This window comes from Talpa europaea (genome assembly GCF_964194135.1).
Source record: "Talpa europaea genome assembly, chromosome: 5".
NCBI classification, from domain to species: domain Eukaryota; kingdom Metazoa; phylum Chordata; class Mammalia; order Eulipotyphla; family Talpidae; genus Talpa; species Talpa europaea.
In genome coordinates this window covers 33479655-33502279 of record NC_140071.1, presented here as the reverse complement: position 1 = coordinate 33502279, position 22625 = coordinate 33479655, and positions in this window count along the sequence as shown.

Here is a 22625-nt window from a genome sequence, read left to right as displayed (position 1 = left end):
CACTATGAATGCATTTTATACTAATACATGATTTCCTAACAGCATGCTCTGATCATTTGGATAATTTCAGTTCTCTGAGTCATGCAGATTCCGAGTGACATAATAGATTATACAACAAACTCCCCAGTGGACCCTACCTTCCCTTTAAAAAACCTCATTGATTAATATCACCACTGTTCTTAACAGCAAAGTCTCTACGTTTTGGAGAGGTATTATATGTATTTGTAATTGCACAGCAAATTCTCTCAAACTTAGCAATTTAAAACAATAGACAATATTATCTCTGTGGGACATTTATCCAGGCACAGCTTAGCTAGGTGGTTCTGGTTGAAGGTCTTTCAAGAGGTTACAGTCAATCTGCTGGCTGGATTACAGTTTTTTTAAGACTCAACTGAGGGAGAACCTACTTCCAAGTTCACTTCCAACTGAGAAGTTGGAAGATCCACTTCCAGGTTCCCTCACATGGGTGCTTGTAAGCCTCAATTCCTTGCCACATGCACCTATGGGGATCATAGGTTGCTAATCTCAGAATGACAGTTCATCATTCCAGATGATGGACTAGCACACAAATGGGAGGGACACTAAGAATGTGGAGTTATAGCTTCAATATATTCCAAGCTGAAAAACTCATGGTACCTAACACAAGTTTTCCCAAATTCAGATTTTATTTTATAGCTCAAATTTCATCATTGACAATAAGCAGTGTCAATTGTCTTCAATGGAATGACAAGCTTACTTCTTGTATTTTTGAGAAAATATCTGCCAAATACTCAGCTCTGTGTTACTATGGTTTTTCTGTAGTTGTTCTCTCAAGCAAGAATGTTACTCCATGGAAAAAGCAGCTAGTTCAGATCACAGCTTCAATAAGCATACTACTTCTTTTGCTTGAGACAACTGTGTATTTTAGTATGTAGCAGAGGGATTTCTGGGTGACTCCCATTAACCGCACAGAGATGAAAATGGTGTACACTCAAGCACCAATGTCTCATAAAAATTCATCATTTTTATTACTTCATCCAGGATATTATTAAGTAAAACTGACTTTTAAAAAGGTACAAACTTTAATACTCAAGACTTCAGACCAGAAAAATCATTGCAGGAGGGGATAAATCAGGAAAATATTCACGCAAAAGGTATGTATTTAGGTTGGCTGGTTAATACATTAGACTGGCAGAGAGGAGGAAAGGTAGGAAAAAAAATAAGCAAAAACAGTGGGACTAGAATGAAATAAGTAAGTTACGTTCAAGAATAAAGAAAGGAAAGGCTAAGCAGAGTGCTTGATGTGGAGACCTGTCAAAAGAACCAGACAGGGCCTCCCTGTTGGCACAAGAGGTTAAGACGCAACCTAAGAAGCTCGCCGCCACCACTGCAGCACGAGTTTGATCCCTGGCCAGGGAGCTACCCACATGGCACAGCAGACCTCTCCTGACTCGCCTGCTGCTTCCCTCAGCAGTGTATTCAGTCAATCCGCCTGTTCTGTTTCCCACTCTGTCTCTGGTGAATCCTCTCAGCCCCCACACCCATGTCTGACCCCAGTGATTGTATGCATAAATAAATAAATCTTTTTAAAAATAAAAGCAAGAACCAGATCGATATTCTTACCATAAAAAGGCCTCACTTGAAGGGGAAACAGAGAGAGGGGCTGAGTCCTGAGCTTCTCAGGGTTGGTATCTAGCCAGAAATGCTGTAGAAGATTTCCATAGGGTTCCATAGACAATGAGTCACCTTTGACTATTTGCCACTCCTGAGGTCACCAGGCTGGTAGCAACCACACAGTTAAATAAAAACTTTGCCCATGTTGTCTTTTTCTCTTCCCTTTGCAGCTTTGAAAAGGCCAAAAGCATCAGCTAATGAGGGAGAAGAGTTACTGAGAAGAGAGAAAGCAAATAACCATGGTATCCTCCCTCCTGGACTATAGACTTCCAAGCGTTAGCAAAACTTAGCTGACGGTGGCACAGCAGTTGAGCGCTGGGTTGTGAGGCTGCCTGCAGCCTCTGCAGAGCCGGTTCCATCCCCGGCTGCTCCCCGGCCCCCGGAGGAGGGTCCCACACGGCGCGCAGACCTCTCCTGCCGCCCGCTGCTCCCCTCAGCAGTGTACTTCGGTCCTTCTGTCTGCTCTGCTCCCCGCTCTGGCTCTGGTGAATTCTCTCACCCTCCCGCGCTTCTGACAGTACCCAGTGCTTGTATAAATAAATAAAAATAAATCTTTAAAATAAATAAATAAATAAAAAATTTAAAAAGGGGAAGAAGTTTAAATGGGAAGAGATTAGAGTTTGTTTGCATTATTACACTAGACTAGCCTCTACTCAATATAAAGAGACCATTCATTTATTCACTGAGAGTACACACAAACTATAAAATCTAAGAGTTCAAGGGAGTGGAAGCAGAGCACAAAAAGTTAGAGCAAATTGGCAGTGCAAGCTTGAAGGATGGTGGGAGGAGGGTGGGGGAAAAGAGACAGCTGTTTTCAGCTTGCACCCTACTGAGTTCAACTCCTGTAATAAAGTGGTTACAAATAACTATTCATTGGACAGTTATTTTCACTAAAATTCTCAACATGTTTCAATGAATGAACAAGAGGGATTTATGTTTAGGACAACTGTGTTCTCAGTTATCTGAGCCATACAATCCTGACTTTGTATCCTAGCTCTGCTGGTTATAATTTGTGATACATTGTTAATCTATTGGACCCTTAGTTTTCTCATCTGGAAAATGGGAATAAACAATGCCTACCTTTCAAGGTTGTTGTAAAGAGTAAATGAGATGACAGATGTACATGATGGATGCCTGGTACATAGTGAGCACTCACCAGTGGTAGCAATTATTATGAACACCATGAGCTTAGTCAATGTGATAACAAAACATACTTTAGAAAAATTTACCATGCATTAGGAAGGTAAACTGAGGATGAATCAAGAGTAGGAGGAGGGAGAAAAATTAGAAACACTGAAGTAATAAAATGAGGCTAAAGTGGTAGCCATAGGGATAAAACAGAAGGTGTTAGGGGGAAAGGATGTCCTGAGCTAATCCCATACAAGCTTTGTGGACCCCACCCCCACTCCAGACTAAAGTCATCAGGACATTGGGAAAGACAAATCCCATCACCACCAAAGGGAGGGTGGCTGGGACCTGAGGGTGGAGTTGGGCAGCCAGGTTGGATATAAAAACCAAACACGTGGGCCTTGGTGGGGGCTGGCTGTCGCTCACCTCCTGGCTACACAGCTCCTGGCTTGCAGCCAGCTCTCAGAGCACCATTTTGGGACTCCTGATAGGCGGATCGGGTAGGACTCATTTAAAACTTTGTCTCCCACTTTTCTCCCTGAGCTGTACATTTCCTCATTTCCCTTTCCCTTGTAAATAAACCTTTTATTAACCTTTCACGTGTGCCTGCAGTAGAGCATTGATAAAACCTTTTAAGCGCATGGGTGAGGACCCACAGTCAGGCACCCCATTTTGTATCGGGGTTGCTCTACAACAAAGGGACTAGTATAAGGGATAGTGGAGAGGAAAATGCATGAAAGATAGACTGTGGTAAATAAAGGAGAAGAAAGACTTAAATTTTTAAAGGTTGGTCAGATGGGAGGATAGGTGAAATGGAAGAAATATAGACATTGGCAGAGAAAGCAGATGGGTGGTTAAGGGTGGTGGGAGAAAATGGTAGTATTTTTTTTGCTGCATTTCTAATTTAGGTGTTGGAGGGCCTTGTAAGGGCAAATATCCTATAGATATTCATTCATTCATTCATTTATTTAATATTTCTTGAGCATCTACTTGGAGTCAGAACCATGAAGGATCTAGTGAAAACAATTTAATAGAGTTTACATGGGACAGCATGCCTCAGGTATCTTTCTATGTTGAAAGATTTGGGGGCCTTCAACATAGAACTGGGTAATAAATCCATGAACATTAATAAATTTTCTAATGAGGAGAGTCAAAAAGAGACAATTTCTGGAAATATCCCCAGTTAAGGGGGCACAAGAAATTGTCAAATGGGTGAGAATCGAACCAGGATCGCATGTTATAATTATTTTTATATTAAATTCTAACCACTTTGTTTATAAATTATTTAATTATGACAATAAACCATTTCATAGACACTATTCATTTTTTTTAACTTTTTACTTGGGAATAATTATAGATTCACAGGAGTCTGCAAAAAATAGTAGAGAGGTACCATTTACCCTTTACTGTTTCCCCCAGTGACCACATCTTACTTAATAATAGCACAATATGCAAAAACAGGAATTGACTTTGGTATAACCCCATGACTTTATTTGGATTTCAGGAATTTTATCTGCACTCATTTGTGTGTGTAATTCTATGCCATACGGGTGTATGGATTAATGGACTCACTGATCCTTAATTATAAATATTTTCCTTTTTCTTCACCCTAGTTACTCACATGATGTGAACAGGATTTTTTTAAAATATTTTTTGGAGGTCACTGACATTCTCTGATGTTCAAACAGGGAGATATAGAATAGCAAAGGTGATAAAGATTTTTAAACTAATTAGCAGGGAATTGGTATATATTTTACACTATGAATATACTGAGCCAGCATCTTCTGAGACCTTTGGCCAGTCACTCACTGTTACTCAAGTTCTTTCTCAGTAAAGCGTAAATTATGAGTTATAATGTTCTTTATAACCCTGTACTAAAACCTAATTCTAGGATTCTAATTCTTAGGTCAATTGGTCTTTTGCTATATAGCAAAAATATGTGTTTACTGTGTTAATGCTTTTGAGTCAGGGTTAGGGCTCCTGACTTAGCAGGCCAGTGGGACATAGCTAATCATTGTCTTCTCATAGGAAACAACACCCTATAAACTTGAAAGATTTTAACATAGCTTCCGCAGGTGAGAATTTCCTCAAGATGGCTTGCATATTTTAGATAATGGGAGAATAAACTATTCACTGTTCTGATTTAGATATCCTTGAATGAAAATATCTGTTAACCTATTATCTTAAATAGCAATTTAACTAAAATATCACCATTTATATTCTAGCAATATACAGCATATTAGCATTGCACTCGTTCCTACTTAACTAAAAATTTGTGATTCTCTAACCTGTATAGGCAAGAAGAGAGCCATTTCTGTTTAGGAAGAAATACATTAATGGTTTTGTCATAATGAAAAGTTCTCTGATTATCAACCTTTTCAGTTTCTTAACTATGTGCAGAGAGCTTAGTGATTACATTTTTCTTTAAAATTACAAGTTCGGTTGGTAATATTTATGAAGTACATTTCCCTAACACAATTTTGTAAAAAGAGAATTATTTGTGGAGCACTAATGTAAATCCAGCACTATATATCTGAATGAAGTGTAAGAAGACTTGTGATTTTAAATGATGTTTATACAGATAATGACCATCAGCACACATACAAACACTAACTAAAATCTCAAACAACACAGAGTTAGTAAAAACATGAGTACTTTATTTTCAGTGCCCAAAGTTTCTATTCAAAACAAATAGTGTAAGGTTTCTACTACTCAGATACTTCCCCAGATTTTCTTTGTTGAGAATCCTTTCAGATGGATTCATCTCCTTCTCTGGTTCTATAAAGAAAATAAGGGAGGCTTGGAAGAAGAAAAGGAAGAAAGACAAAAAAAAAATGTTTCTTATAATGTTTGGGTGTTCACTGAGTCCTGAAGCATATGCATTGACCTCATCCCATCCCCCAATCCCTGCACCAGACCTTCTTTGCAGTTGATTAGTAGCAGTTTCTTTGATGGATCTTTCCAGTTATGAAGCCTTCCTGAAGCAAGAGAGGATTTGGTTCCTTCCTGGAGAAACTGCCCAATGTGCCAATCTCACGTGGATTTCACCAGAAAGGTAAATTAGCTTGTTTCCTTCCCCGTTCATTCCTTTAATCATTTAAATAAATTCTTAAATTCTAATATTTCTTTCGATAACTAAAAAGAGGGCAATTCTCTCCTCAATCTTTTTCTTTTTAAAAAAAGATTCATTTTTATTTATGCATACAAGAACAGGGATGTAGGCCAGAGGTGTGTGTGGGGTGGGGGTGAAAGGACTGACCAGAGACAGAGTGGGGAGCAGAACAGGAGGATCTACTAAAATACACTGCTGAGGGGAGCAGTGGGCGAGTCAGGAGACGTCTGCCACACCACATTGGTTAGTTTCCTGGCCAGGGATCTAACTCATGCTGCAGATAGTTTCATAGTGCTGAGACTTTAACCCTTGCACCACCAGGGAGGGCTTCCTCAGTCTTTTCTAAGAAGAAACTGACTACATGATTCAACAGTATTTTTTTTGTTTGATATGTATATCATACAATTCTTTATGTAAAGTACATATTCATTTTTTGTTTGATATTTCTGCTTTGCAGGTAAAGAAAACATAACAAGAATGTGCTAACAAGAATGCATCTTATCAAGTCACTGTATAATATAATGAAGTAGAGCCTTCACGGTGGTGCAGTGCTGTGAAGCTGTCTGCAGCCTCTGCAGCACAGGTTCAATTCCCTGCTGGCCAGGGAGATTCCCACATGGCGCAGCAGACCTCTCCTGCAGTGCCCACTACTCCCCTCAGCAGTGTATTTCGGTCATCTGCCTGTTCTGCTCCCTGCTCTGTCTCTCGTGAATCCTCTCACCCTCCCGTGCGTCTGGCCTGTACCCCAGCCCTTGTATAAGAATAAATAAATCTTGGGCCTCCCCAGTGGCGCAGGGGTTGAGCGCTGGTTTGCGAAGCTGCCCGCAGCCTCTGCAGCACCGGTTCGATCCCCGGCTGCTCCCCGGCCACTGGAGGAGGGTCCCGCATGGCGCGCAGACCTCTCCTGCCGCCCGCTGCTCCCCTCAGCAGTGTACTTCGGTCCTTCTGCCTGCTCTGCTCCCCGCTCTGGCTCTGGTGAATTCTCTCACCCTCCTGCGCTTCTGGCTGTACCCAGTGTTTGTATAAATAAATAAAAATAAATCTTAAAAAAAAAAAAGAATAAATAAATCTTTAAAAAAAATTTATTAAAAAGAAAAAGACAATACTCAGACTTTAAAAAATATATATATAATGAAGCAATGGAGGGTTTGGTCTTGCCATTTTGACCTTACAGCTTTTTACCTTTTTGACATAAAATATAATAAATATAGATTAACCTCATCAATTAGTTATTTAATTATTGATTGACAACTTGATTATAAATAGAACAATTAATGATATGTATATTAATTGATATTTATAAATAATAAAATAGTTAACATCAGAAAAAACATTAATGAATCTTAGAATTCTATTGTCAGTTAAATTATCATTCAAGAATAAAAGTGAAATAAAGGGTTTTTTCAGAAGAACCTACCAGGTAGATTTTCTTCACTTTTATTCTTGAATGATATAAGGCAGAGGAATTTTAGAAAAAGGAAATTTTAAGGAAAGGATGGATACAAGAAGGAACATGGGTAAAAGAGATTAACACATGGATAAATCTAAATGAAAACTTACCTTTCAAAAAATAACAAGGACCAAGTTCAGTATTTTAAAAAAGGAAAACAAAAATACTAGTCAACACTTACATGTAGGCTGGGGCATTCTACACATGAATTTACACATTAACTGATAAAGAATTGACAGTCTCATGATGCTAAATTGTTCTATGCAAGCGCCTATGCACGAGATTTCATTTTCCAAAGATGGTACAACAATATCTCCCCACCCCAATTGCTCTTCTAAAATGTGGCCTTTGTACATCTCATTAAAAAATGGAGTCTAAGTCCTCTCCCTTTTAATCTGAGCAGGCTTCTCACTCATTTGAAATGATCAAATTCAGCTGTGTGGATTCTAAGATTAAGTGATAAAAAGTGATATAATTCATCCATGTTCAGTAGGACACTCATTTCTCTATTCCTGAACCACTGTGGGAGAAGTGTAGTTATTCTGAGGCCTCCACACTGTGAGAAGCCACAAGAGAAAGATACATGTAGGCTATCTGGTTGGCAGCCCAGGCTAATGTCCCAGAAAACTGTAAACATCAGTGCCAAACATGTAAGTCAAAAATACTTCCTGATTATTCAGTTCAAGCCATTGTTTCACTGAACCTACTGTATTGCCACAGAGCATACGAGGTTGCCTATAGGAGGCCCCCAGACATCATAGGGCAGAGATAAGCCATTACTACTGTGTACTGTCTGAAATCTGACCCCCAAATTTGTGAGCTAAGGAGACACCTAAAGGGGGTCTTCTAGGTTGGGCAATATGGAGGCACTTCATGTCTTTGAAAACAGAAGTTTAACAGTAACGAGGATGAAAACTAGATTGTCATGAGTTGTGAAATGAGTAGTATGTAAAAAAAGAGGAATATATTTATAAATAATTCTTTGAAATTTGGCTTAATCATAAGAATTGATTGTAGGATTTAGCAAAATTGTTGAAGGCAAAATCCACAATCAAAAATCAATTTATTTTATATACCAACAATAAACAAGTAAAGGTTGAGATAAAGATTCCTTTTATAATAACTTAAAAAATATCAAGTATCTAGGAATAAATCTAAGAAAAATCATGTAACACCTCTATGGAGAAAACTATGAAGTTTTATTGAAAACTTAAAAGAAGACCTATGTAAATGGAGAGAGAAACTTTGTTAACAAATTGAAAGACTAAATACCAAATTGATTTGTAGACTTAATTGTGAGCTCAAATTAAAACTGTTTTTATTTGTAAAAGTTGATAACTTTATTCAAAACTTGTATAGAATTGTAAAGAGCCAAAAACAAGAAAGAGAAAATTGAAGCAGAATCGACTGGAAGTAGTTATCCCAACACCATAATAATTAAGACTGCGTGGTATTGTCAGGATAACCAAATGAACCAATGGAAGAGGACAGATCCATGTATTGATGGACAATTAGCATATGAAAGAGGTGACACTACAAAGCAATAGAGAAGAGATACTATATAACTGTTATTTGAATTACTGGATATTCATGTAAAGCAAAATAAAATTATACACTACTTTGGATAATATGCAAAGGTTATTTCCTGGTAGATTAAAGAACTACATGTGAAAGGCAAAATTTAAAACGTTTTACAGTAATACGGAAAAAATATCATGATCTCAAGTTAGGGATGAAATTCTTAAAAAATTTTTAAGAAAAATTTCTAACTATAAAAGAAATAACTGATAAATTTGATGTCCTTAAATTGAAGAACACAGAAATACAAACAGATAATAGCCAACAAAGGACTATATCTAAAATATAGAAATAATTCACTGAGATCAAGAAAAGAAGACCACCTGATACCAAAGTGGACAAAAGTCTCCAACAGATACCTTATAAAAGAAGAAATCCAAAAAACCATTACAATCAACCTAATTATTCATCAGAGAAATGCAGATTAAAAGCATAATGACTTTGCAGCAGAACTGGCAAAAATTCACAGGTCTAAAAATAACAAAATGATTACTTTGATAAAGATACAGAGTAACAGAATCACTTACTTGTAAAGTGTAAATTGGAGCTATCACTTTTGAAAACAGTCTTGCACTTCTGAAAATTGTCTCATATAATTAAATATAAGCATAGTTTACGTGGTTAATTCCAGTATGATGTATATACTATAGAGAAAATTGCATACATAGGTCTATGTGCAAGAAAGCTTATAGCAATATTATTTACTATAGTCAAAACTGGAAACAGCACACATATTCATCAGCACTAGAACAGATATATTAATCATTTTACACTCATGTATTAGAATTCATGCACTGGATTGAATAGAATGAATAGACTTCAGCAATGAAAATAAATGAACTTTTGTTACATGTAACAATATGGATGAAACTTCTGTACATAACTGAACAAAGGAAATGTGACACAACAGAACACATACACCATGACTCCATTTGTATCAGATTCAAAAGCAGGCAACCATATTGCCTAGGATTGGGTAGTGTGTTGGCATACTTGAGCTGGGTAATCGAGGATTGTTTAATTAAAGGAACTGACAAAGTTTAGAAGTTACAAGAAACAGTGAGTGTTCTAGAACTCATAACAGCAAGAGCCATGACAATCCCTAGGCTGAAGAGGGGTAAGCAAGAAAACCCTGAGGGAGGGAGTTGTACAGAGCAGTAAGTTACAGGAACTGTGGACTTTGGCTGGTGTGATAATTAATTTTATGTGTCAACTTGACTGGGCTGTAGTGTCCAGGTATTTGTTCAAACTCATTCTGAATGTTTCTGTGAAGGTATTTTTTATATGAAATTAAAATTTAGGTAACTGAATTTTGATCCAGCAATTCCACTCCTAGGTACCCATCTGAAGAATGCAAAACACTAATTTGAAGGGATGTATGCAATTCTATGTTCACTGGAGCACAATAGCCAAGTTAGGAAATAACCTAAGTGCTCAAGAACAGATGAATAGATTAAGAAGATATGGTATAGATATGCAATAGAAAACTACTCAGAAATTAAAACAACAACAATATTTGCATTTGCAACATGAATGGAACTGGAGGGAATTATCTTATGTGAAATTAGTCAGAAGGAGAAAGACAAATACCAATGGAGGAGGGCAGAGAGCAGTGTGTGGAGGGGATCCAATGGGTTATGGTGGAGGACTTATGGGGGCCTTGGTGGGAAGTCTGGCTGGGGACATATATCTGAAGAGCTGTGATTCTATACATGCAGTGCTGTAAAACACTATTAATTCTATAAAACAATTCTTTAAGAGGAATTTTTCAGCTGATTACATCTCTTCCCCAAGACTCAGTAGCCTACCCTTGTCAATTTTGGATGAGCCAGTTCCTTAAAATAGATCCCTCCCTCTCCCTCCCACCTCTGAAGAATGTACCAAACACATTCACATTTATTTGAAAGCAAAGACTCCAGTTTACTGACTTTATTTTTTAAACTTGAAATTAACATCACATATTTCAACACTTACAACATGGCTAGCACCCATGTGCAAATAGTAAACATCCTCAATTTATATTAGAACATATATATACACCATATTTATTTAGTTTATTATATGTAACAGTGTTATATTATCTCAGTGTCATATACACACCCTGTTGGTTCTGTTTCTCTGGCTAACCCTGATGAATACAGTAAACCAGCCCATTTAGTCCTTGCATACTCTGCTGGGAAGGAGCCTGGAGAGGAGAATATTCTGTCACTTTCTGGTCCTTCTGCTCTCTCTGTATTCCCAGCATACAGAGAAGGGTGAAGAGAGAAGAGTGGGCCAGATGGGCAAAGAGATTTAAGCTGGGAAATAATTACCAAAAGAATATGAATGGTCATCATCTTGGGAAGGGCAAGAAGGTAACAATCCAGAAGTGTCACATGGATGTTTAAATGGGCTTTTGTGTATAATTATTCATTAAACTATCCATTCATGGTTGGCAGTTTTATATATTTCATAATTTGAAGTTTAAAGAAGAAAACAATGTTGAACAATAAGGATATGTAAAACATTTGAATTTTAAAGTCATAATTTTAAAGTCCCAGGTGAGCAGGTATGTAGAATTCAAAACAAATTTAAAACAAATCTTGTGTAAAACACAAGAAAATATATTATAGACAAATATGGGTCCTGGCAAGGGAGAAATTTAGTAACTCAGAATGAAAATATTTTCTTTCTTAAAAAAATGGTTTTTAGAGTCATCTCAGGAAGAAAGAATAAGAGCTAGAGACCTGGACTTGTTTGACTGGTGGTAGTAGAGGAGAATGGGGAGGTAAATGTTGACAATGCAGGAGAAGAAAGGAGAAACAGGCCCCTCCAGTTTGAAAGGAGAAGCACACACAGTATCACTAGAGGAATTAGCCTTAAATAAGATGGAGGGTATTTATTGCACTGTAACTGAAATAAAAAGAAAAGGATCGATGTGCTTGCATAGAAATTGTCACAGTGGGAAGTGAAGGGGAGTTCTCCATCTGATGCTTCCTTTTTCTCTGTGACAGAGAACAGGGAACATGAGAATGGGGGAGGAGAGTAAATGTCAGCAACAGGGACATTGAGAAGGTGTGATCCACTTTTGAGAAGAGGGCGTCAACAAGGCTTGCCAGGCAGCACCAAATGCCCAGTTGAAAATGGAAACCAGGAATTAATAGCACAGTTGTATAACGTTCTGTAGAAAAATGTAACAATCCAGGTATGGGTATAGAAGTCAACCTTTGATTGATCCAGAATTGGGGTTTGGGATTGAAGGGAAATAAAACAAGGGATGTCAGGGTAGGGACAAGAGATGCACTGTGAAATCTCGAATGGATAGGGAAGAGAATGAATACAGAAGAGGGCTAGCAGAGAGGGGGGGAAAGTGAAAGGGTTCAGAGTTTAGAAGTTCTGTGAGAGCATGGGCAGGGGACAGGTGAGTGATGGAAAGACTGCAGTGTTTCAGATGTGAAATAGCTGCAGGTGACGACAATACCCGCAGGAGGTGGGTCTACTTATGGGAAAGGAAGGATGAAGTGCAGTGGATGTGAAGGTCATTGAAGATTAAGATACTGAAGGGGTAGTTCAAGTGGATATTCATACTGCGAAGGAGCATGAAGATATTTGGGGCAGAGAGAAAAGTAATAAACAGTGCAAGTATGAGAGTATGCAGGGAGGTGGGTGTTGACTGGGAGCACCAGGAGACATAGAGGGAAGTATAGTAAATGTTTCTCTTGGATCTCAGAAGAACAAAAGTTCCTCAGGAGAATGGAGCAGAAATTATCTGGCTCTCTCTCCACCCCAGCTGGAATTCCAGAAGATAAAGTAGGAAGTTTGGCAGGAAGCAAAAGCATGGGCAAATCCAGATGGCCAAGATAAACTATAGTTTCTGCGATAAGTATACCAGGGATGGAGAATGTTAGGTTGAACTGGTTTTAAAGTTTCTAAGAATTCACCTTAAAAAACCTTGATATTTGGTCATTGGTGGCCAAGATGCCCAGTTTCTAGTTTTTCAGTTACTCCCTGGTAGGAGGAAAAAACATATGTGCACTACACTCAATGATTTGCATACTTGTTCAGAGGGTTCTCGGATTCCTTTAGAGTTCCAGGTTAAGAACCATATTTAGAAGGTGGTTTCACGAATATGGCTGTTAGATGATCTTTTTGGCTAAGGCCATCACACAAGTAGATGTTAGTCTCTCCTATGGAGCTGGCCACTCAGAAGAGAAAGCTTTATAAAATTGATTAAGGCATGAAAGGGCTTAATGCAGTTTGCTCTGGAAAATATGATCTCTATGACAATTCAGTGCTGGCATAATTCTAGAGTGCTTAACATGCAAAACATCCTTGGGATCAAAATTATCTGTACTTTAGGTGCTTAATTTTTTTGTTGTTTGTTTGTTGAACTGAAAAGATAATAAAAAGCTTTCCATGTAGACTTTCCTACAGGGAAAAGGACTAGGTTTCTAGTCCCCCTGATGGTTGCTTCTCTCATTATAAATGAGCAAATTGGTATTCCAGTTTACACACTGGCCTCTGTGCTTTGGGTTAATATCAGCTTCATCCCCTGAGTATAATCAACTCTGGGCACTCAGACAAAATTAAGTTTCTGGACTTGCAACATGGAGGAACAAGCCCTGGAAAATGTGACTTGACTGAAGCAATGTCATCCTGAGGCCAGACTGAACAACCCAGCTGGCCTCTCCCTATGATATTTCTAGCTTGGTTGTTTAGAGCTGCGACTCTATTTAAATCAATTTGACCTCCTGCAATAAAAATCTTTCAGGCCATGAGGGAGTCTTTAGCAAAACATTGTTGTAATCATAGTTAATGCAAAAGAACGGAGTAATTTATTAGAAATCATAGTGAGTTAATAAAATACAGTGACTGAAAAGACCTCCTAATTCTAAAGTCTAGCATGAGGAGTTACTAATAGTATACAATTTGTGACTGCTCATGGGTAACGACCTAGTAACAGACTGTTCCATTTTCAGGCTACAGTTAGTGAGTACTAAAATGCATATAACAAACAAAGCAAAGTAAGCCCTGCCTTTTTTGGTTGGTTTTGTTTTGTTTGTATTGTACTTCATTGCTACTTGGGTTATGCCAGAGTTGCACATTTCTAAGTCTCATTCTTTTTGCTCATAGACTTTTCCCACAATTCCAAAGTTAACCATAATGACCAGAAAAAACAGATTTTTTTCCCCAACCTTGAAAACATTCCAGTAACAATTGCTGATTATTCTTTTGTTTCTGTTCACCAACAAAAAGATAGCTTCTAACTAGCTTAACAAAATGTTATTTCTTGAAAAAAAGAGTTTTCTTAAATTCTCCTTATGATTTCCCAGTTTCCATAGTAGTAAACCCAAGTTTGTGAAAGAAAAGTCACAGGATAAACATGGAACACCTCTAAATATTCCCTCATGTCACTTACTTTAATCCTTATTTTGATGTGAAATCAGTAAAGATATACTATGATATCAAGGCAAAACTTGAGAAGACTTTAAAAAGTACCCTGGGCTTGTAGTGGGTCACATTTTCAGCAACCTGGGTGTGAGTGTAGGCATAGGAATGTTGAGGTTTGTTCAGGTATCTCCATTTGGGGGAAAACTTCAGTGGAAAGTTTGAGAAGCTATGACTGCCATTGGGATGAGTCCAGCAATATCTTGGCTTTGTTCTCCCTACTTATCACTTCACTGAGAAAGGTCTGAATTTCTTCTAAGGTAATTGAATTGTGTTTGTCCCATCCTGATTCTAAAACTGGAAGGAGTTTGTCACACTAGAATAGCTTGAGAAAGAACATTGAACAAGTCCCTGCCTTAACAGAAACAATATCAGTTCTGTAGGAGTGGGAGCAGTTATTGGTTGGGAAGGGGGTTTGGATCTGATCACAGCAGGGATAGAAACTGTAGTATAGCTGGAGAGATGATAATAATCAAACACATCCAGGTGTTTAAATTTGAAGAGGAGAGAACATCAAAAATAATACTTAAGTTCCAGATTAAAATCTTAACAGGCTCTAAAAAAGGCTCTAAAAAAGATCAATGTTGGTGAGAATGTACCCAAGGGTCAATGAGAAGCTGAGAAGCAAAAAAAATAAAAAAGGAGAGAAAAAATGAAAAATGTTCACAAAATATGTTAAAAAATTTAAATGCTTTGGCTAGGTGATCTTTTAGAATGCCAAAGGGGCTATTCACCAAGGACATAAACTTTCAACTTACTATTAAATGGTATCAGCTAGGTTTTCTCCAGAAAAAAAAAATCCCTAAGAAAAATTCAACTGCAAAATAGTTTTTATTTATTTTTTTTAAAGATTTATTTATTTATTTATTTATTTATTTATACATGCACTGGGTACAGTCAGAAGTGAGGGAGGGTGAGAGAATTCACCAGATCCAGAGCGGGGAGCAGAGCAGGCAGAAGGACCGAAGTACACTGCTGAGGGGAGCAGCGGGCGGCAGGAGAGGTCTGCGTGCCATGTGGGACCCTCCTCCGGTGGCCAGGGAGCAGCCGGGGATCGAACCGGCGCTACAGAGGCTGCAGGCAACTTCGCAACCCAGCACTCAACTGCTGCACCACCGGGGAGGCCCTGCAAAATAGTTTTTAATGGCAGACATGTTTATAGACTCAGAAGTGAAAGGTAAAAAACAAGTTGAGAAAAATAAGGATCAGAAGTACTGTGTGAGGATGGAAGTAAGGTGAAGAGGCTCATGATGGCTACTGAATGAACAAGGAACGTGTTTGTGAAATGCCCCAGTTGGAGATAAGACCCAATTGATGGCCATAGCAGATATGCATGCATCCCAACATAGTAAGTGAAAAAGCAGTACAGAAATAGGGAAGATGAGGTGTTTATCACTGTGAATGGCACAACTTTTAGGAGAGTTAAAACTATTACCAGATTAGTACTATTGAAAGAACTCCCTTTTTAAAATGTATCAGAGTTCTTTAAAAAGAAGGCCAATCCCTACCTGGTGGCGCAGGAGGTTAAGCACCACACTATGAGGCAATCCCAAGGGTTCGATCCCTGGCCGGCCAGGAAACAGGACACATGGCTCAGCAGACCTCTCCTGGCTCGTCCCCTGCTCCCCTCAGCAGTGTACTTTGGTCAATCTACCTGTTCTGCTCCCCATTCTGTCTCTGGTGAATCCTCTCACCTCCTGGCATCTCTGGCCTGTACCCCGGCTCTTGTGTGTATAAATAAATAAATCTTAAAAAAAAAAAAGAAGAAGGCCTATCAACAAAGTTTTATACTATTTAAATCTACTAGCCTATACAAATGGAAAACTTCATGAAATATTATGCATAAACAAGTTATATAGTCAATAGTGCTTGGTATTGTATATATATTTTTCAAAGGCTAAATAACAGAGCAGGCATATTAAAGACCAAACAACCACACTTCTTTGAAGTTCAATCAACCCTTTGAAAAACTGCTGGAAAGAAGCAAACCCAGTTCAAAGGAACATATGCTCTGATATTTTTAAGCAACATTCTAACTGGGAAATAGAACAGTTGCTTGAAAAACACAACTGGCACAATGATAGAAGTAGGTGGATACATTCAAACAAGCTCTGTAAAAAAAAAAGATACTAGTCTTGAACGTTATAATTTTTGTGTAAATTTGCAAGTTTTATCTCTCATTAGATTAGTTAATACAATACAAACACATTTTTCACCGGGCTGGTTTCTAGGCAAGTAGGACTTGTAGTTTACTGTGTTGCCTTCCCCTATCTCTTCTTAACTTCCTGTCTAGAGGGTTCCTCACCCCAGCAGCCAGCCCCAGTTCTCTGTTCTGTTTCCTGGAAGCCCAGGACTGCCTGGTGTCTCTCTAAACTTGCTCTCTAGAGCATAGCCCGGGGCAACAGATCAGTAATGACCAAACATTTTTTTATCTGAGCATACCATCAGAAAGAATTTTGAGTTTATTGCCAATATCTTTATAAACTACAAGCATTTATTATCGTCAATATATTAGGAATATAATAAAACACATTGAAATAGAAAATTTTCAGAAGAGGAAATAAAAGTGAAAAGTAAATCACATTTGAAACAATTTTAAAATGTAGAGTAATAATACAAAATCTATTTTTCTCTAAAATGTTATTGCCAATAAATCTTCCTAGAATAATAATTGAATATGCCTCACTATTTTTTTTAAATCTTGGTTTAACATTTTGTGATACAGCAATGCAGATGTCTGCTTTCATATGTTCCATTTATTTAAAGGCTCTCTGAAAAGAGCTCAGAAAGTTACATGGATTTAAATGAAAGAATTGCTTCATATTAGTTGGGCGACTGAATCATTTTTCCATCTCATCATTTAATATGCAAAGATTTTAGATGAAAACACTTCTATCTTGCCTAATACTACTCATTTGCTCCTGCAAAGTAATCAGGAGGTGATTATATTTTTAAGAAATTGCTTCAAAGTCCATGGAAATTTTGGGGGGAAAATGTTTAAGTGGTTTAAAAGATCCTATAAGAGAGAAATGTATATATATATATATATATATATATATATATATATATACTGCATTTTTTCCAGTCACAAAAGTTATATAATGAGGGAAATATTTTCCAACATCAACATAGTCTGTGGGTCAGGGAACAGACCCTGGAGTCTTCATCTGAGTTGAAATCTCAGCCTTGCGTAGCTGGCTGTGTCATTATGTGTTCACCCTACACCCCCATTTCATTTTCTGTAAATTGGGAGAGTAATAGAACCTACTCATTATGAGAATTAAATATGTCAACATTGGTAAAGTACCTAATTTAATGTCTGGCATACAGTAAGTTTGATTAACATGTAAAGGATTACGGGGAGAATTCTCATGCTCTATTTTTGGGAGTGTAAATAATTAAAATCACTTTTGAAACCAGGTTGGTATTATCCACCAAAACTGTACATACATATACTATATGACCTGGCATACACACATAAAAGAGACTTTTTTTTAAGCAAGAATGGTCCTAGAAACTCAGGAAAAGTAAAAGCTAGACATAACCCAATGTCCATATACAATGGAATGGATAATAAATGGTCACACATTTATCCAGTGGGTGTTATTCAGCAATAAAAAGGAAAGAAAAGAACAAACCACAGGTACATCAATGTGATGAATCTTACAACAATGTGAGCAAAACTAGTTACAAAAGAGTAATACAGAATGATGACACTCATAGGAAGAGTAGGAGGGAGGGAGGAAAGGAAGGGCAACTAAAATACTTGTTTAGGAATGCACGTGTAGAGAATCAAACTATAGGGCAAAGTAAGTTAATAGTCATCACAAGAATCAGGTTCATGATTATCTCTGAATAAAAGAAGGCTACAACTAAGGAGGAGCACTTTGTGTGTGTGCGTGTGTGTGTGTGCATATGTTTGTGTGCACACATGTGTTTGTATGAGTTCTGATAATGCTCTACTTTCTCATCTGAGAAATAAAAATGTTTATTTTATAACTAGTCATTCACTTATATGCACAGGCTTTATGCACTTTTCTGTATGTGAGAACAATTTTTACTATGCAGGTTCTATTTTCACAAAATGGACTGCACTGATAACATCCTATAGTATCAAGTGTTCTGGCTGTACATTCTTTCCTGGAATGACTACCTATGAGATACGCCATGAATGAATTTTATGTGGGTGCTCTCACTGCAACCTTAACTTGGAATTCTTCCCTACTTAAAAAAAATTTTTAGTCAAAACAATGAGTCTATCAATGGTTACACTTAAGTTTGTGTAAAACAGTTTTTATTTCTAAAAGGGCAATCATTGTTTAAGGTAGCATTGAAAGATGTAGCCGAGAAAGAGTATCTCTTCTCTAGCTTTCAACCCCCACACACAAAAAAAATGTGATTTTAAAATGTATTTCTTTATTGAACTACAATCTGGTAAATACCACACTGAAACAGAATCGATCAAATACCAGAATATGACACATATTAAAAACATCTGTGCTTTCAGTTTAACTGTATAGTAAACTCCCCACATTGTGTTATGTTCCAATACTTGGATCTTTAGTAATATTTTATGTGCACATTCTGAAGGTATTTGCTGTCAAAGGAATGCAGCTGTTTTTTCCCATTTGTGTTCCATGTATTATTTCAGACATTTTTATCTTGGCAAGAAGGAAACTATCTTCCCAGGGGTATGTTGCTTTTTGACTTTCATTTTTAAAAAAGCTTAGAAGAGGCCTTTTAGTATCTAGAATTGGTGGCTTTTCTTTAAAGTATTGGCTTGAAAAGTACCTTACTTAACTATGCTGGAATTATTGCTGAACTTTGCCTTCACATTGGATGTTTAGCTTTTAAATGGCAAGCTAATTGTGATCAGTTCAGAATATCACTATCTGTTAGCTGTAATATGCACTCAGGGTGAAGTCCGCATTAGCAAATGGAGATGTAAATTCATACTTATAATAGTCTTTTTTGTGAATTTAATCACTTTGGTAATTCTTGTCAGATCTGATTAGTCATTAGATTTTATCTTGTATGTGGCTCCCAAAGGGTGTCAGAAGTGTCAACTCAGCCAGTTGTTTGCCTAATGTTGTGTTAACACTGTCACCACTGCTCCATCCTGTAACACTTTACTTAAATATTACCCATACACTTAGTTAGATACAGAAACTGCAACATGTGGCAATATGTTGATAATGTGACAATAATGTTGAAAGTGATTCGAGGCAAGATATTTGCTTCTGTGCTTCCATCCTCTCCCAAAAACACCTAGAGGCCTGTCCCCTTAAGGATTAAGGGGGTGGTGGGGTTCCATTGTCAAGCCACACATTAAGTATTAGCAAAGCTAAATTTTCCCCTCTTTAACCATTTAAGTAATGTGGGTTTATAAAATTATACAGGTTTCAGATCTACAGGCTTTTGAATCAACATCTGCATATACTATCTTACCTTCACCACCAGAATTTGAGTTTCCATCCACCCCATACAGTTGACTCCTTTTATCTGATTTATCCATTCCCCTTCGTTAAACTTTCCGCTGATAACTGTCATATTGTTCTTTTAGACTTGGAGTTTGTTTTTGCTTTATTTGGTTCATTCATTTGCTTTATTTATCCAGGTACCACATATTATTTCCCTCTTCTTTGGTAAAAATATATGTGGTTGCAAATAGAAGTTCAAATACTTTATTCTGGAATTTCACAGGTTAGTCAGTTTCTGTACTTCACTTTGGAGAACCTAGCTCTAGATAAGCAGTCTTAGAATTTTGTTTCTTTTAACATTAGAAACACCTTCTTCTTAATGAAAATGATTGTGAAAGTCTAATATTTAAAAGTAGATGGGAATAAGATTACTCTGATTGACTTTGAGATGGGAGGAGGAGGCACTGAGGTCTCTCACCTGCCAGGCATCTTTCTCCCTCACCTCCTCAGGTGGAATAGAAACCTAGTTTCCTTGAAACAATGTGGGAAAATCTCGTGCCCAACCTAACCTAGCTCTTCAGACCTGCCCTGAACAATACTTGCTTCCTCCCTAGTCACTGAGGAACCAGTATGTTTTTCAAATGCTGATATATTAAGTCAAGACTTCAGGACCAGTAATAATAGCTCACTGAGTTACTGCACATGTATTTTACACTCATATGAGGCTACAATTTATCTGGGGATATGAACACCTAGCAGAATGAATATAAAATGGTTAATATTTCAGCCACTAAAACAGGAAAACACATTGTTTGGATTTGAGGCCCTTACTTGAGTATTTTGCACTGACCTTGAGGTTGGTGGACATATGATAATCCAATTTATTATACCCCTGTAAAAGCAGTAATTTTAAAAATCTACTAGAAAAGGAAACTACAATTATATAAAACAAATAAAACTTTAAATAAGGGGAAATTATAAAGACATTGTTTTAAGATCACTATGAAAAGAATCTTTGAGGTATCAGGAAATGGACCATCTAGTATTAGCCAAGATAAGTAACACCAGTTGCTATAATAATTGACCTGAAAATGTCTGGCTTAACTCAATAAAGATCTATTTTCTCACTTATATCACAGTACAATGCATGCTGTGAGGAGACTCTGCTATAACCAGTCATTCAGGGACTCAGTCTTCTATGGCGCAGACTAACAAATTCAGGAGAACAACTTCAAGGCTAACCTGGTTCCATCTAGAATGGAGAGGGACACCTTTTAATTGTGTAGCAGGGATCATATTTCACAGATGAGAACTAATCTTGTGGCCCTACTTAGAAGCAAATGTTGGGTTTAGTTTAGTTCTGTTTAGTTTAGTTCTGTTTAGTTTAGTTACGGGGCCTGGGAAAGAAAACAGGTTTGGTGAGCATCTAGCCAGGCTGTGTCATATATCTCCAGGGATTTCAAACTATAACTTTGAGTAATCTCCTGGGAAGCCTCGACCACTCTCTTTACACTCTGCAGTAATTGAGGAATCTGCTTACCAGCACTAACTTCAGCTCTTGGTGTTTCCTGAACAAATGATGATATTCCAAGTATATATAGGTTTGCATGTAATTGCATACGATGTCAGTCCATGCTTTCTAATATTCCTTTCCCTCTAACCTCCTCTTTCCTCTAAATCTAGCAAAGCCCTCCTCATTTTTTCCACCTTCCCCATTATTCCCACCTCCCATCTTTCTCATTTTTTTAAGACCTAAAGTTATGCTTGCATGCTCTATGAACGTCTTTCTGATGACACAGAAGGCAAAGATCTTTTTAACATTCACAGAATTTTATCTTTGTACTCCCTCAAATATTGAATGCCTAAGTCTATGTTATAATTAAGGAACCAGTATGTTTTCAAAAGGATTAAATGTATCAGTATTCATAATATAGTGACCATTAATAATAAACGTAGCTTCTCAAGGTTAAGAACTGAGTCATTTAAGTGTCTGCCATGTCTGCCTAGCTTAGGCCTGCATCATGTATGCAAAAACTGAGAGAAGAAATGAATTTTGTCTTCCTTCCTGCTACTTCTCAGTGTCTTTTTTGGTATTGTGGTAAAAAGCACTAACCTAAAGTTTACCACTGCTACTCTTTCTCTTTTTTTTTAATTTAAATAAATATTTTATTTAATATTTTATTTTATATTATTCTTACATCATTTTTCATTTTTGCACAATATATGCATTTTCATTTTGGTTATATTCCCCATACAATTGCACCCCCCCCCTTATTTTGACTCTAGTCCTTCCTCTCCCAGCCTCCCATCACCAACCCCCCCCTTCTGGTATAGCTGCTTGTTGATTTTGATTTTTACTTTGTATTAATTAGTCTTTTTCCTGGTCCCTTATGAAAACACTCTTTCTAAGTGAATAGTACAAGTGTTAACTATATGCACCTAGTTTGAAACAGATCTCCAGAAATTTTTCATCTTGCAAAACTGAGTAATTCCCCCTCCCCCCATGCCATAGTTGCCCCCATTCTACTTTCTGTTCCTAAGAGTTTGACTACTTTAGATGCCTCACATAAGTGGGATAATGCAGTGTTTGTCTTTTTTGTGACTGGGTTACATAACAGTATAATGTGCTCAAGGTTCATTAATATTGTGACATATGACAGGATTCCTTCTTTGTTTAAGGGTGAGTAATATTTCATTGTATGCATATACCACATTTACTTTACCCGGTCATCCATTCTGGTGTCTTTGTTTTTGACCTGTATTTACTGGAGGAGACCTATGAGAAAATATATTTTCTAAGGACCCAAGAGAAAAGGTCATTGAGGCCTCTTAACTATCTCAGTGTGTTTTACATTCC